The sequence below is a fragment of the Bos indicus x Bos taurus genome, chromosome 17, assembly GCF_003369695.1.
Source record: "Bos indicus x Bos taurus breed Angus x Brahman F1 hybrid chromosome 17, Bos_hybrid_MaternalHap_v2.0, whole genome shotgun sequence".
NCBI classification, from domain to species: domain Eukaryota; kingdom Metazoa; phylum Chordata; class Mammalia; order Artiodactyla; family Bovidae; genus Bos; species Bos indicus x Bos taurus.
In genome coordinates this window covers 58,140,323-58,157,230 of record NC_040092.1, presented here as the reverse complement: position 1 = coordinate 58,157,230, position 16,908 = coordinate 58,140,323, and the positions used below count along the sequence as shown (strand labels likewise).

At 44.0% G+C, this 16,908-nt stretch overlaps 1 protein-coding gene across 10 annotated transcripts in view; it reads right to left on the bottom strand.

Moving 5' to 3' along the window:
- GAB1 (GRB2 associated binding protein 1) overlaps nt 1-16,908 on the bottom strand; it is a 128,015-nt gene that overhangs the window by 69,098 nt on the left and 42,009 nt on the right. Inside the window, exon 1 of one of the 10 annotated variants that reach the window (XM_027567428.1) lies at nt 7,686-7,731. The exons of 8 other annotated variants lie outside the window; for them this stretch is intronic. The gene's annotated coding sequence lies outside the window, so the exon portion shown is untranslated. Of the gene's footprint in view, nt 1-7,685; nt 7,732-16,908 lie in introns of those variants that run through there. One more of the 10 variants, XM_027567423.1, reaches the window with a different exon arrangement.

Sequence of the window (16,908 nt, the reverse complement as noted above, 5' to 3'; positions counted from 1 at the left end):
TATTGATTTTTCTCCCAGCAATTTTGATTCTAGCTTGTGCTTCTTCTAGCCCAGTGTTTCTCATGATGTACTCTGCATAGAAGTTAAATAAGCAGGGTGACAATATACAGCCTTGACGTACTCCTTTTCCTATTTGGAACCAGTCTGTTGTTCCATGTCCAGTTCTAACTGTTGCCTCCTGACTTGCATACAGGTGTGCTCATAGATACTGTTAATTTATTGTCTGTTGAAGATTAAAATTTGTAGAAACCCGCCCCCCGCCTAAAGCTGAGCACGGAAGAATTGATGCTTTTGAACTGTGGTGTTGAAGAAGACTCTTGAGAGTCCCTTGGACAGCAAGGAGATCCAACCAGTCCATCCTAAAGGAGATCAGTCCTGGGTGTTCATTGGAAGGACTGATGTTTAAGCTGAAACTCCAATACTTTGGCTACCTGATGGGAAGAGCTGACTCATTTGAAAAGACCCTGATGCTGGGTAAGATTAAGGGCAGGAGGAGAAGGGGATGACAGAGGACGAGATGGTTAGATGGCATCACTGACTCAATGGACATGGGTCTGGGTAGACTCCGGGAGTTGGTGTTGGACAGGAAGGCCTGGCATGTTGCAGTTCATGGAGGGATCGCAAAGAGTCGGACACGACAGAGCAACTGAACTGAACTTCAACGGAATCAGACAGAAGGCCAAGTTGAAAGAGGCTTCTGGTTTAAACTTTACTTCCTTTCAAAAATTCTAGGATCTGACCCACAAAGCCCAGATCTGTACCTCCACTCAGTGCTCCCACAAAGGAAAAATTCATAATTTATGCACTTTGGCTATGTTTGCTGCTAAGTCACTTCAGTCGTGTCCGACTCTGTGTGACCCCATAGACGGCAGCCCACAAAGCTCCTCCATCCCTGGGATTCTCCAGGCAAGAACACTGGAGTGGGTTGCCATTTCCTTCTCCATTGGCTAACTTAGTATCTTGCTTATTACGAAAGGGGCCATGAAAACCTTACCCAACACTGGAGTGTTCCTTTCAGTAATAATAAGGCCGCACACCTTCATTGCTCACAAACCTTTAACCTATAACCAGAAGACATGCCAGGGACGTGTGTATTGGAGGAGGTTGGCGGGGTGAGGACTGGAGGGGTACTGGAAGGATAAGCCTCTTTTATCTTTCCATGTCACCCCTGGAAACAATCATCTTGCTTTAGAATCCATTTCCTCTTCCAGAAAGCTCTTACGATTAAGTGCCCGAGTCGACTTACCTATTCCTTCAACATGTACGTATTGAATACTTACTATTTGTTTATGACTGTGCCAGGCTCTAGACACGGAATAGTAAGTACAAGACAAGTTAGGAGACAGAGGGTGGTTTTTTTAATCCTAACTTAAGCTTGAGTAAAAATTACAGAATAAGTTGTTTCACCCTTTAAGAATTGCAAAATGCATAGATGATAAGAAAGGAAGACCCCTCCCTTCCATCCTTGCCAACATCCCGCCAGCACAGGGGCTATCAGCACTATCTGTAGACGTGCTTTAAGTATCAGCTCTTGGGACGTTTCTGGTGGTCCAGTGGTTAGGACTCCGGCTTTCACTGTCAAGGGCCGGGGTTTGATTCCTGGTCGGGGAACTAAGATCCCCCAAGCCACATGGCTCAGCTTTAAAAAAAAAAAACAAAAAAAAAACACGCATTCAAATACTACTTCAGGTCTGAAGAAAACACTTTCACAATGTAGTGATCTTTCTCTAAAAAAACTGCTCTGAGTTTTGAAGCTCTTAAGTGGCACTTACGTTCCACAGAATTATTACAGCCCTATTTTCATTTGCACCTAAAGTCCTCCAGGTCAGTCAGCTCTCTCTTTCATAGAGGCATTCACTTGTAAAGAGCATCACTGGACGCTAACTGGCACCTACCAGGTAAAAGTGAAACGGTAGGGCTCAGGTAAATCTGAACCCTGGCTCAGAGACCGGACAGCTTCTGCGAGACCAGAAACACAGACGGGATGACTCTTAATCCTGCACAGAAGTAGCAAATGACATGCTGGGAGAGATCATGGAAGCGCTAGAAGTGTTAGAGGAGGGAGAGCTTCTCCTTAGGATGGGAGACAGGGTCCAGCTGGAAAGGAAATTTAAATGTGAAAAGCATCGAAAGGAAGACAGCCCCTACATCTGCCCAGCTGTGAACATGCCTACCCCGTACCACGGCCTTGATCCCCAAAGCCAGCCTTTCAACAGTGTAAGGCTGAGGAAACAACAGGAGCAGGACTTCCCTGGTGGCCCAGTGGTTAAGAATGCACTCCCAACGCAGGGGACTCAGGCTCAATCCCTGGTTGGGGAAGTAGATCCCACATGCTGAAAGTAAAGATCCCAAGTGTTGCAACTAAGAACTGACTCAAATAAATAAATAAATATTTAAATATTTTTTAAAAGATGACGACAATGGGAGCAAATTCATGGAGATGGCCAAATGCAGACTGAGCACGAGGTATTTCTGTGAGGCTGGAGACTAGAGGGTGTGTAAGGCTGTAAGGAAAACAGGATAGGAAATCAGGACTAGGGCCAAAGAGTGGAACGATCTGGAGTGACCAAGCAAGGAGCTGGGTCAGTACTGAGTAGCTAGTGGTACCCCCTGGAAGTCCTTTAAAGGGGAGGAACATAAAAGCCACATTGAAAGGCGTTCCCTTGGATGTTTGGAGGCTGAGGTTCTGTGCAGGGGAACCAGTGAAGAGACTATGGGAAAAGAAGAGCCGACCTGGTAGCGGCAGTGGGAATGCAGCAAGCATCAAGTGCAAGACAGAGGAGTGGTTAAGACTCTGCCTTCCAATGCAGCGGGCACAGGTTCAATCCCTGGCCAAGGAACTAAGATCCCACATGCTGCATGTGCAGTGGGGGAAAAAAAAAAAAAAGAGTGGGCTGCAGGAAGGGAGAGAGAGTACTTGAGATACAAGGCTCTGCTTTAAAGATGGAAGCTGACTTCAGAAGCCATCTCCTGTCTTCACCCCCTTCACCTCCACCAGGCTCCTTCACACCAGGCTCCTTCACACCAGGCTCCTTCACACCAGGCTCCTTAGAGCTTTCCCAATACTGCTTCTTCAACTACCCACCCACTCTCCCAAAGGTCATCAGTCTTCATTAGATTCAGCTCCTAACTTTGCATCTCCAAGGCAGTGACTTACCTGCTTACCAGAGCCTGCAGGTTGCTCCCCTAATAGTCATTTCCCCCTTTTCTATAGTGGAGGTCAGCAAACCTCTGGAAAGCACCAGGTAGTCAGCACTTTAGCCTTGGGGCTTCCTCGGTGGCTCAGTGGTGAAGAATTTGCCTGCCACTGCAGGTTCCATCCCTGGTCTGGGAAGATCCCACCTACTGCAGAGCAACTAACCCGATGCGACACAACTACTGAGCCCAAGTGCCCTAGAGCCCAGCCCTGCAACAAGAGAAGCCACTGCAATGAGAGGCTCACGTACCACAACTAGAGAAAAGCCCGCACATCAACAAAGACCCAGCACAGCCAAAAATAAATGAACAAAATTATTTTTAAAATACTTTAGGCTTTGCAGGCTGGAGAAGGCAATGGCACCCCACTCCAGTACTCTTGCCTGGAAAATCCCGTGGATGGAGCAGCCTGGTGGGCTGCAATCCATGGGGTCGTGAAGAGTCAGACACGACTGAGCACTGTCACTTTCCCTTTTCACTTTCACGCATTGGAGAAGGAAATGGCAACCCACTCCAGTGTTCGTGCCTGGAGGATCCCAGGGACGGGGGAGCCTGGTGGGCTGCCGTCTATGGGGTCGCACAGAGTCGGACACGACTAACGCGACTTAGCAGCAGGCTTTGCAGGCAATTAAGATCTCTCTCACAACTCCTCACCTCTTCCGTGGTAATACGAAAGCAGCTGCTGACAATTCATAAATGAATGGGTGTGGCTGTGTTCCTGTACAATTTGTTTTCAAATTTTTATTGATTTTTACTGAGGTATAGTTAGGTAGACTGAGGTATATACAATGTTATATTAGTTTCAAGTGTACAGTAAAGTGATTAATTTATACATACATACATATATGTATACATATTCTTTTTCAAACTCTTTTCCATTATAGGTTACTATAGGATACTGAATATAATTTTCTGTGCTATCCAGTAGGACTTTGCTGTTTACCTGTTCTATATACAACAATAAATGTATGTTAATTCTAAACTTCTAATCTTCCTCTGGACCCTTCACCATCCCCTTTGGTACACATAAGCCTACGCAATTTTATTTACAATAACTGGTAGCTGGATGACTTGATGCTCAGGCCATTGTTGGCCAGCTCCCATTCTACAGTACCAGAAGTTTTCGCAGGGTGTCTGGCTTGCTAAAGATGGCATTTTCCAGCCTCTCTTACAGCTAGCTGTGGTGGCGTGACAGTTTGGCAATAGGATGTGAGTGAAAATGATCTGTACCACATCTACATCGTGTCCCTTCTCAGGGCTGAAAAGAGGTCAGGCTGAGTCACCTCGACTATGAAGACGGGGACTCCCACAGAACGGCAGAGAGACAAGACGGAAGGAATCTGTCTGTTGAGGTTCCCTGCCAGTCCTCCAGGAAGGACCATGTGGACTGTTTTGAGATAGAGAAGGAAAAAGCCCCCAACCTTTTAACTGAAGTCACTGTATTTTGAGGCATCTCTTTACAAAGCTTTGCATAGTCAAGTTTAGCTCAGTGCACAAAGAGAAGTTATTCAGCAGGGCTGGGCTACTGAATGATCAATCATCCATCAAGAACCCACACAGTGGTTGGATGACTCGGAACAAATCTATCAATCATCAAAGCACACATGTATCATCATCATGGGAACCAATATTGAGCAAAAGCTTACTCTGGGCCATGCACTTATAAAATACAAAGCTCACTTATCTTGAAAGCAATTCTTCTTCTCATCAGGTTTTACAGACAAGGCTCAGAGAGATTACAATATATGCTCATAGCCACACTACTCCTAAGTAGCTGCACAGATATATAAACTCGGGGATACATGACTGTCCGGCACATTCTTTTGCTCCCACCAGGAGCTCCCTCGTGTCCAGGACAAGTCATAGTAGTCAAATCCGGGGTGATTTTTAGAGATGGCTCTGTGACTACAGGCTTCAGTACTCAAACTGAAAAGTGCCGTGAAGATCTGGTGACTGACGGCTCCATTTGGGTTCATCACCACTCCCCTCCACAAGCCAAGTACGCCAGAATGAAACGAGGTTACATGACTTACCCAGATTCCTCCCATATAGTTTGAGAATGTCAGACTGCGGATGTCACGAGACAGCCACGGGGGCCGCCACCTCCTCCTTCACTGCCCATTAGAAGTTAACTGTCTCGACACCTGCTACCCCAGGCTAAAGGCAGCCTGCGGTCGGGTGGAGCAGCCATCGGGTGGAGCAGCCATCTCTGCTGGGGGCTTGGCATCCATCATGGGGACCATCTGGCTCTGTTTCCCTGCCTGTACAGCCTTTCCGGTCCTGTGCAGCCAGGAGGCCCAGGGAAAGTCAAGTTCACCCCCAAATTACAGCCTAGTCAAATGGTAGGTGAACCCGAAATTCAGGTGAAAAAGATTTTAATCTTTTCAAGTTTAAAAGGAAGAACTATTTCAAAATTCATTTTTTTTTCTTTTTGGTCTCACCATGTGACACGTGAGATCTTAGTTCCCTGACCACGTATCGAACCTGTGCCCCTTGCAATGGAAGTGTAGAGTCTTAACTACTGGACTGCTAGGGATGACCCTAGTCTGATTTTATAAAAAATAAAATAAGTTCATTTTAAAAAACTTCACTTGTTTAATCAGCTGTGGATAGCTAATCAAAAGTTAAGTACTATAATTAGTTGTTACTATACCAAGAACTACATAAAGAAAATGTTTTGTTACAGAAATGTTTATCTTGAGTAAAGCACAAAATTAACATGTTCTCAATTACTTTTTTAATGCACTTTTTTCTTTGGCACATCTTTAACAAGTATTTTCAGAAACAAACTACAATGGAAAACAAACTGTGCAGCTATTTAAAACCACATTTTCAAAGAATATTTTTGGGATGTGAAAAAAGTTCTTACATATTTTGTTGTTGGTTTTTTTTTTAAAAAAGCAGGTTTCAAAAAGGTTTACAGACAATTTTGCAGAAGAATAACTACCTATCCATATAAATAAGCATAGAAAATTAGTCTGGAAGTAAATACCTCAATATTTTCATAGCAGTTTTTCTCTGAGTGGTAAAATTGTAAGTAATTTTTATTGTCATCTGAGCATTTTCAAGATTTGCCTACATATCATAAAAATATGTTTTTAAAAGAGTTGGACTATATAAAGAATGACATGACACTAAAAGCTTTCTCCTTTCACTGCATTCTGTAAAAAGATGCAGAATATGGCTTATGCAAGTTATTTCATGCCCAGACCATATAGAAAAATCTCAGAAACTCCCATATGAAAGACCAAATCTCAGTGCTGTAACAGTAAACATTTCAGAAAGATCGGAGGGGCACCATAACATATGGAGATAGGAAGCCACTGGGGAGAGAGACCAGATTCATTACATCCACAGCTATTATCTACGTTTTATCTCCACTAAATTGACATTAAAAATGGAGTAGGCAGTGTGTATAGCACTCAGACACCTGTGACATATCATTATGGAAGAAAAGTATTTCCAGGAATTCAAATTCCCTAGTACTGCTTTACAGATTGAGAAAACAGCAGAAAAACAACTGTGAGACTAAAAAGAAATACGTGCCTGTCACAATTTAGCCATTACTAAGACCAACTAGAAATCAGTTTCTATTTCACAATGGGAGTTACTAAAACCACAGAAAACCCCACAATTAGGGAACAGAAGTCAGAATCAAGTCTAACCCTGGAGGACATTATCTCCCACCCCAGTCGCAACACCCACCAGGGCCCAGAGACACACATTTGTTTGTAGATACGAAAAGAAAAAAAGGACTGTCATGGCTCCAGCTAACAAATCATTGCCCCAAGTTTCACACTAATGGTCATATGATCCCTCAAGTGCTGCTTCTCAGACACAGTCTCTTCTTTTATAAAGTCAACGAATCACCAGAAAGGCCTGGGCCAAGCAAGCTCCAGTACTTTTTAAATGACGGAATCTCTTAACAGAGGAAAACAGGACTTTGAGAGAAATATTTCAGGAAAAGTGAAGGTAGGGAGGCTCAGGAAAATGTCTGATAAAATTCCATTGCCTTTCCAAAACAACAAAAACATCGTTTCCCAAGCCCCTAGCACAAAAGCAGAACAGAAAATAAAAGCGTGTTCTCGAGCAACATGATATGTGAGAAAAACACATTTTCACTCACTATTTCAACGAATATTTTCCCCACAGGGCTACATTACTTACAGAGAAAGAAAAAGGCAATATAGACTGAACAGTCCCCAAAAGTCACATCTCTTTATATATACACACACTCCAGACATATACGGCTTCATGGAGAACTTTTACCTGCCTTCAATAAACTGAAGAGAAGATTTTCAACCATAAAACAACAATGGAGAAAGATGTACAGAAAATCAGCGTTAGTCTGTCTAAATTGAAAACAAGTAAAATGACCACTAAAAGAAGAGATAGAGGTTTGTAGGGTAAGAGGGAAAAAAAAGAATACTAAGATACTACATAAGATTCTGGTCCATCAGCATCAGTTACGAAGAAGATGGCAAACGCACCTTTCGTGCCTAGAAGGACAGCTTCGCCGTACCTCTGATATCCATTATCCTATTCAGGACCAGCCCAGGAAAGTAATATACGCCCTCAGAAACACTGGCCTGGCCGGCACCCAAGTCAGTGACTTCAACTGCTCCACATTAATAACAAAAGCTGTACAGAGTGGACAGGCAGAGAGAGATGAAAGACCAGAGCAGACTTCTAAGAGCAAATCTATCTGCTGTGCAAGTTGCTGGCCAAGCCCTGCTCCTCCTTGATGGAAAATAATCTGCTCTCTTTGTAAAGCCTACAGTCATTTCATGCAACGGTTTTAAAGTCTGCATGACACTCTAAGAACAACAACAAAAGATTTTCATGGTAACAGACTGCATGGACTTGTAACATACCAGAAACTGTTGTGTGCACCGCACACAAATTAGCACATGAGATTTCTCTGACATAAGTGCTACTAGCCTTAGTTTACAGATCTGAGAACTGAGGCGCTGAAATGATGAGTGACTTTCCCGAAGATCACAGGGCTAGTCCAGTTGAACTCAGGCCCTTAGGCTCTGGTTGGCCAATGACTTAACCATGACACCAGGCTACCCTGTGCTAAATCCTGCTGGTGCCTCCAGCCCTCTGGACCTCCCAGGGATCCCCAACCTCTGGGATCTAAGAATGGCTGATGATCTGAGGTGGAGTTAGTGTAATAATAATAAAGTTCACAATAAACATAAAGTGTTTGAGTCATCCTGAAACTATCCTCCCCCTCCCTGGTCTATGGAAAAATTGTGTCTTCCACGAAACCAGCCCCTGGTGCCAAAAAAGGTTGGAGACCGCTGAGCTCTCAGATACTGCTACTCCACAGGCTGCAATTGTGTTGCTACTTTCTGGCTGCTCCAGGGGCTGGAGGGGAAATGCAGAGAGCTACCTTCCACGGAGGGCCCTAATTTATGTCAGCCCCTTCAGAAAAGAGGAAAGTTCTCTTCTATCCTATGAGTGGCTCAGATGGTAAAGAACCTGCCTGCAAAGCAGGAGACCCGGGTTCGATCCCTGCGTTGTGAAGATCCCCAGGAGAAAGCAGTGGCAACCCACTCCAGTATTCTTGCCTGGAGAATCCCACGGACAGAGGAGCCTGGCAGGCTACAGCCCGTGGGGTTGCAAAGAGTTGGACATGACCGAGTGACCAAGCACACACACACACATGCACACACATATCCTATGATCTCAGCACTGTTACTGTAATTCCCATTGTACAGATGAAAATCATATTCTGAGGTTAAGTATCCTGCATGAGGCCAGTGAGAAGCAGTGCTGGCATCTGAACCTAAATCTGTTTTTACCTGCTCTGTGTTCCCGCCACTACAGAAGGCATCTCCTGCCTCAGTCACAGATTCATCCCTTAACTGGGGGAGGCAACCAACAGCCACAGGTGAACGCCCTGATTTTAGCTAATTGTTTCACAAATGAATGCTGCCTGGACGATCAGGAGGAACACCGAGGGGAAAAAAGGGCAGTAAAAGTCGAACACAGCAGCCCCAAAAAAAAAAAAAAAACCTCTTACACTGCAGAAAATACCAATTAATTAGCAGAAAGCACATTTTCTGTGTACATACTCAGCACTGCTGCAGAATAAATTATCAATGTACAGAACTGGATATTTCTGGTGCACATAACCTCTGCCAATCATATTACATTTTAAACACACTGGAGGAACTCGCTACGGAAAAGAATTCTGTGATCAAATGCCTCTGTAAAGTCAAAAACTTTTTTACATTCTCTAAGTCAGGGGTCCCCAACCTCCAGGATCTAATGCCTGATGATCTGAGGCGGAGCTGATGTCATAATAATAGAAATAAAGTGCACCAGAAATGTAACATCCTTGTACTATCTGCAAACCAGCCCCCTCCCCCAACCCGTGGAAAAAAGTGTCCTCCACGAAACTGGTCCCTGGTGCCCAAAAGGCAGGGAACCGCTGCTCTAAATCTCTGAATATTCAAAAGCAGGCATATTCTATTTTACTAATGAGGTGTACAGTAATCCAAATTATTTTTTATTCTGCCTTAAAATGGAAGAAATGGACCATTATACATTTCCCCACTTTTTCCAGCCGTGGTTCTCTAAAGTTCAAGTTGCCAATCACACAGCAGCAGATAAATTAAGATCTATATCTTAGCTAAGAGTTTCTTGAAATGAAAAGAATAAAAGGGATCAAAAGATTGATGATTAAAAGTAGTAGGAGACTGTGACTCACAAAATGTACAGATATAAAGGCTTCAGATTTCGATATCCTCACTTTATGGATAAGAAAACTAAGGCCCAAGAAGTAAATGATCTTTTCTAAATTTTCACTAGAATCAGTAGGAGAAACACTAATATCCAATTCAGTGGCGCTGCGTGGTCCAGAATGGGCTCCCTTACTGATGTGAGATAATACAGCATTGCAAGCTCTAAAAGAGCAGAAACTGTGTCATGTGTCTGGTTTCTGCAGCTCCTACAAGCTGTTTTGCTTAATAAATAGTAGTAATTCTGTCTACAGTGGGAGAAGGAAATCAGAGGTGGTATGGTAGGCTACCTGCTACTTCATCTCTGATCTTTATAGACTGTTAGGCAGATGCTGGGATTTCAGCGAGCAGCTGGGCACATGAGTGCCAATCTTGCACAGAGAAGAGAGAGGGTGTGTGAGCGTGCTAATAAGTTGTTTCAGTTGTGTCCAACCCTTTGTGACCCCATGGACTGAAGCTCGTATGGCTCCTCTGTCCATGGGATTTTCTAGGCAAGAGTACTGTTGTGGGTTGCCATGCTCTTCTCCAGGGGATCTTCCCTACCCAGGGAGACCCAGATGTAGTGCCTTAAGGACATCCTTTGAAAGGGCTCAAGATCTGAAGCCATGAAACACCCGTACATAGGTTTACTTGTTCAGCTCAAGGTTTCTCTGCTCCTGATCTCTATGACTGCTTCCAACATTAGATGTTATTCTGTGTAGGTCTGAAATTTATAACTTTGACACGAATAACAATATTTTACTAAGCCCCTTTTAATGTGCCTCTTTGGTGGGGTACTGTGACTTTTACACATTACAAATAGCCCCACCTGACCTGGCCCAGTGAATGAGGTGGGGAATAGGAAAGACTGGCTTTGCAAGGGCCACTGAGCCCCCATTTCCTTTCCTAATACCACTTTCCCCAGAAAAGCTCCTTGGGTGGGGGATGAGGCCCACAGCACTTGGAGTTTTACCCCTAGCATCAGAGTCTAGGACCAGGTTTGTACCATTAAAAATACATTCACCAGGCTGTGGTCCCTCTGGACAGGCCACCCCTGTTTGGTGTCCAGCGAAGCTTTGAGCAGAAGGGGGCCCCTCGCGCAAGCTGGTCAGCTGCAGGGGCTGCCGACACTGCAGAGCTGGTCTGAGTCCAGAGGCACGGGTCACAGAGAGGCCAGGGCCACTGGGAGGCCAGCCTGGAGTGGGAGCCCGGCTATGTAACCTGAAACTTGAGAAGGTGATTAAGAAAGACATACTCAGACAAGGAGAGAACGGGAGCGGTTTGAAGCCTAGAAAATTGAGAGCATGAGAGTGACTACTTAGGAAATTCCAACCAAACGTCTCAGAAAGCAAATGCTATTGTCTCCCAAAGAAATTAAAAGAATGTCTACTTTTTGTGTCTGTGAGCTATCTGGGATCTCATTCGTCATTAAACATCAGAAGTGTTGCTATCAATACAAGGGTGTCAGGAAAAAGAAACAGCCTGGTCACAGGACTCTCACAGGTAAAGAACAGCCAAACTTACACTGTGTCTCTGTATGTTAACAGAACTGTACAGTTTACAAATCACCTTCCTAGGCACTTTCTGCTCTGATCCCTTCTGGTCTCTACAACTACTTCACGACATTTGAATAAACCGAAGTCCGAGAGGCTGACTTACTGCTCTGCTGCTGCTGCTGCTAAGTCGCTTCAGTTGTGTCCGACTATGCGACCCCAAAGACGGCAGCCCACCAGGCTACCCCATCCCTGGGATTCTCCAGGCAAGAACACTGGAGTGGGTTGCCATTTCCTTCTCCAGTGCATGAAAGTGAAAAGTGAAAGTGAAGTCGCTCAGTCGTGTCCGACTCCTAGCGACCCCATGGACTGCAGCCTACCAGGCTCCTCCGTCCATGGGATTTTCCAGGCAAGAGTACTGGAGTGGGATGCCATTGCCTTCTCCCACTTACTGCTCTAAGAGGTTCAGACTGCTATGGAAAAGGTCTTTAGGTTCACCTGGGGCTCTTCCACCATGCCAAGTCTCTTTAGAACTACTTTTCCTCAAAACTTACCTTTGAAAAGAAAGAAAATAAACGTATTCTTATGCATTAATTTTTTTCCCCCAGTTTTAATGTCTAGCACTGAAACAGGCTGGAGGTTGAAAATCATTAAACAGCATTTGTTTTTTTAATTTATCTTACTGAAGTATAGCTCATCTACAAAGTTGTGTTAATTTCTGCTCTAAAGCAAAGTAAGTTACACATACATCGATATTCTTTTCCATATTTCTTTCCATTATGGTTTATTACAAACTACTGAATATAGTTCCCTGTGGTATACACTAGGACTTTGCTGTTTATCTACTCTATATAGAAGAGTTTGCACCAGTTATCCCCAAACTCCTAATCCTTTGCTTCCCCACTTCCCCTCCCCCTGACAACCACAAGTCTATGCTCTATATTTAAACAGTGTTTTGATACACTGCACAGCACTGTCCCTTTACTGCAAAGCGTGTTAGCGTATGATGGGTTAACTAAGCTTCGAGGGCTAGTCTGGAAACTTCAGCATCACACATACTATCCTATTGTTTCTATGGGAAGTTCTGTTCCAAGTTCCAGTCACCTGACTTAAAATAAAAGAGAGCTTTTGGAGCATATGAACACAGACTAAAAATAATCACCCCTGCAAACTAAAGGCATTTTCTTGGATTTAATTTTTCTTTTCCATTTCATTTAAATGTATACAAGCATACACAGAGCCTGTTCTCATGGAGCATCATGTCCGGTATGAAAAGCTAAGAATTTCAGCAGAAGAAATTTCACCAAATACTCCCACATGTGACAGTGTGGATTACATAAAGAAGTGGGAAAGTCCCCTTCTACCCTAGAACTGTGCCAAGACATCTGACATGCGCATATCTGCCAGGAGTCTACAGTTGGAATCCATGTTTTAGATAAATCAGCATAATAGTATAATGATCCAAAAAGTTCAGAAAGGACTTCTTGCCAGGAGAACTGCTTTACAGCCTCTCAAAAGATCTGTTCTGAGAAACATGTCTCCCTGACAAGGATTTCAAATGCTAAAAGCAGAAGGGTAAGTTTCCAGTGCTGAGTTTTCAACAAACGACCCAACATATTACATGGTTGGAAGTTCTCTCATCAAGAATCGAGGTGCCGATTTAAGAAGATTTTTTACAAGTCCGGCATATATAAAAAGATACATCGGAACAGGGTTGGGACCACTGGGTCTTTTCAAGGACACAGATAACCAGAACATTGGGATAAATTCCACGAACCGGTTCTCCTGATGCTTTTTGATTCTTTAAAGACGGATTTATCCACGATTTTTCAGAAAAGTTTCTGCTGCGTGGGTTCAGACGTGGATTATGCTTAAAGCAAACCGAAACCACAAGAAAGTGCAATCAGGTGGAATCTAAACATAACACTCTCAACCAAAAGTTCAGGCAGCCATCTGTCACTTGCTTTTCCCCCTACCTCAGACGGGAGGGAAGGTGTGGACCCATGCCTCAGGATCCTGCCACTTCTTCTGCCCTCACTCAGGACAGTCCTTCCAGCAGAATATTGAAAAAGACAGACCAAGAATGATAGGGATCGAAACAAAAGGCGGCTTACACGCATGAGAAACTCTGAATTGCCCAATTTCGGTCCCCATGCGTCTCAGTCGGCTGATCCTCCATAATTTTTGATGAAGTACAACATAAACTTCTTTAAAGCTGTTTGTAGTCAAAAGGTACAAAGTGTGAGAACTGAACCCTCTTGGTTATTGAGATGAGTCTTAAAATAACCACAGCAGCTAACACTTAATTCAGTGTTCTTGCCTTTCTGTGAGAATTCTCAGTAAGATAGAAAATGCCCTTACAAAACACAACTTAACCTACTGTGGAAATACCTCCTGGGGGAGACCACTGTCTAGCTTATCTAGATCTAAAAGCAATTCACTTTATGAAAAAGCCCAATTACTGTTACTTTAAATATTCTTCTGCTTCTTTTTATATATATGCACTGAAAATGGTCTAATATGAATCCTATACAGCTTCACAGGGCTGTGCCAGAAATCCAGTCATATTCTAGTGGGTTTGCTCTGCTCTTTTTTTAATCTAAAAAATATTCCATAAATACTTTAAGTTATTTTTGAGTGATGCTAGCCTTTCCATTTTCTGTGATATGAATCTTTATTCAGCTTTCTTATCTATTACCATAAGCTTATGTTTTCTTATGAGTTGCCTGAAAGAAGATACACTTTCATAATCTGTAAACAATCTTAAATAAGCCTCCAGTATAAATCAGTATCATCTCTCACACTTGTATTCTTTTTTTCTATTCACCTATTGCCCTGGGCTACAGTTTTCTCAGGTACAAAATGGTGGTGTGTGTTGGAGTTGGGGTGGGGGGTACGGGGAGAGGCAGGGAAACAAGCTTTATGATTTCGAAGTTCCCTTCCAATTCCAGAGTTTTATTGTTTGCTGGGTTTCTCTGGTCTGCATTTATCCTAGACATGAGCTCCCATAGAGCAGTGGTTCTCGGTGAGGGGAGGTGGGGCAGAGAGGGGACTATTTTGCCCCCCACCAGATGTTTGGCAATGTCTGCAGATATTTGTTTCAGCTGGGACTGCGGTGTGCTGCTGGCATCGAGTGGGTAGACACCAAGGATGCTGCTACCTAAACAACCTACCACGGGCAGGTGGCCCTCCAACCAAGAATCATCTAGGCCAGCTCCATCAACAGTGCTCGAGTTGTAGGGTTACAAACTCGGGGAACTAAATGATCGTCATATTCAGAAAGTTGGGGAAGCCACTTCCTAAAATAGTTACTACCTTTCCTATTCCTAGACAGGAAGTTTGGGTGCTTCACCTCCTAAAAGGGAAGCAGAAGGCAACTGGGCTTATTTCTTCCTTTCTTCCTCGATTTCTCCCTTTCTCCCCCTATTTCTCTCTTCCTCTCATCCAAACCCACAGAATGATCAATGCTACAGGCAGGATGGATAAGCCCTGGTCCCTCCCTACCTTCATCTAGTGAAGGAGGCAGAAAATCAACAGTGGTCAGTGCTCTGGATGTAGCAAGACTTGATATGGCTTGCAAAAGCCCACGGATTCTTTCAAAGACCCATGAGGTATCAAACCTTCATTTAATCAGCAGATTTACCCAGGAGCTTTCAACTGGCAAGTTTTTAAACAGATGAATTCAACTAGAAAAACTCAGTTCCATTGAGAATATGTTTTTTCATCTACCAAAATGATGAGAGTTGTTTCTCAGCCACGAAGAGCAGCTTCATCTTGCTAAAGGAACAGACGACCAAATGCGCCTCCAGGGAAACCAACAGTATTCCAAGAACTGCTGGGTGCTCAGTTCTTCCTGGCGTCTTTTTGTGGGAAAAGGTGAGTAAGGAAGGTCCAAAGGTCAGAGCTGTGACTGTACCATGGGAACCACTGCTTTCTAGGATACTCTGGGAGGTATCCAAGGGAACCATACAATTTTTCTTCCAAACCAAGGCATTTCTGAGTCCTGTGTACCAGGACACAGTGCAAACCAGGATCAGTGTTCACCGAAGCCATGACTGCTATGCTGTGGTGGCTCTTTTGAATGTCTGATGGAAGACGATGCCCACAGGAACCTCGGAATAGTCTTGGGCTCTGAACAAAAGTGTGACTTCCACTTTCTTAGTCAACTAACAATCAGTGATGGGCAAAAGGAAAGGAATATGATATTCAGGATAAAGTTGACACAGTCAAATCTGGAAAATCCAAACATACTCTGTGAATCTAAAGTATAAGATTCCCACCGGTGTGGTCCAGATGAACATAGTCTTTTCTCTGGAGCTTGTGAAAGGCAACAAAAAACTGTGAAACACCTTCAGTCTATCAATTTAGATGGTATACTGATCCTCGTAACATACCGACCCTCCAATAAGCACAGGTGCATTTCTGGTACTTGCAGTCAAGGCAAGCCCTCCACTAAAAGTCATGTGACTTGGCAAGTTTGGTGTGTTTAACCATACTCTGGCCCACTCTGTCCCCTACGAGGCAAGGGACAGTCTCAGTAACTCTCCCCTTTAAAGTCACATGACCAGCAAGGTGGATAGGCTCCTGGGCATTTGAATGAAGCCAAAATGTTCTAGGGCTTCCCAGGTGGCTCAGTGGTAAAGAATCTGCCTGCCAAGCAGGAGACCCAGGCTCGATACCTGGGTCCAGAAGATTCTCTGGAGAAGGCAATGACAACCCACTCCAGCATTCTCGCCTGGGAAATCCCATGGACAGAGGAGCCTGGCAGGCTGCAGACCATGGGATCGCAAGGTCAGACACAACTTAGTGACTAAAATCACCAATCAACTAAGATGTTCTACACTAAAATCTAGAAACTCCCAGAAAACAGGATACCTTATGGTTTGGGAAACAAAAATATTCCCAGGATCAGTAAAGTCAAGTTTGCCTTTCTTCTAACCTATAAACAAGGTAACCTCTTAAGAAAACATGATAATCTTACAGGGAGCTTGTGAATCAAAAACCAAACCATAAACATGTCATAATGCTTTGGGCATGAGAACTAAGACTGCATGTGAGAGCTGCCCCTCCAAGCGGGCCCAGGAGACCCCAGGGAGAGCCAGGAGCAGCAGCAACCCTGGCACCACCACGTCTCCTCCCACTTTCTTTTAAGCTTTATCAGAAGCAAGATTAAAAAAAGCATCATCATCATCATTCTGGGAAAGATGACACAACCTTCACCAAAGTTAGAAGGCTCAATTATTCAACTTCCATTTGACCCCAATGTCCTAGATTTGATCAAGAGAGAGACTTAAAACTGGCAACTGTGGCCCATCCTGAAAAGAGGGAACAGAGGCCACATCTCATCCTTAGGAACCAAGGGAGTCGCTACAGGCAAGCTCACCACACATGAAGGCAGAGGTTCCAGAAATAAAGTGAAAGTGAAAGCGAAGTCACCCAGTTGTGTCTGACTCTTCGCGACCCCATGGACTGCAGCCTACCAGGCTCCT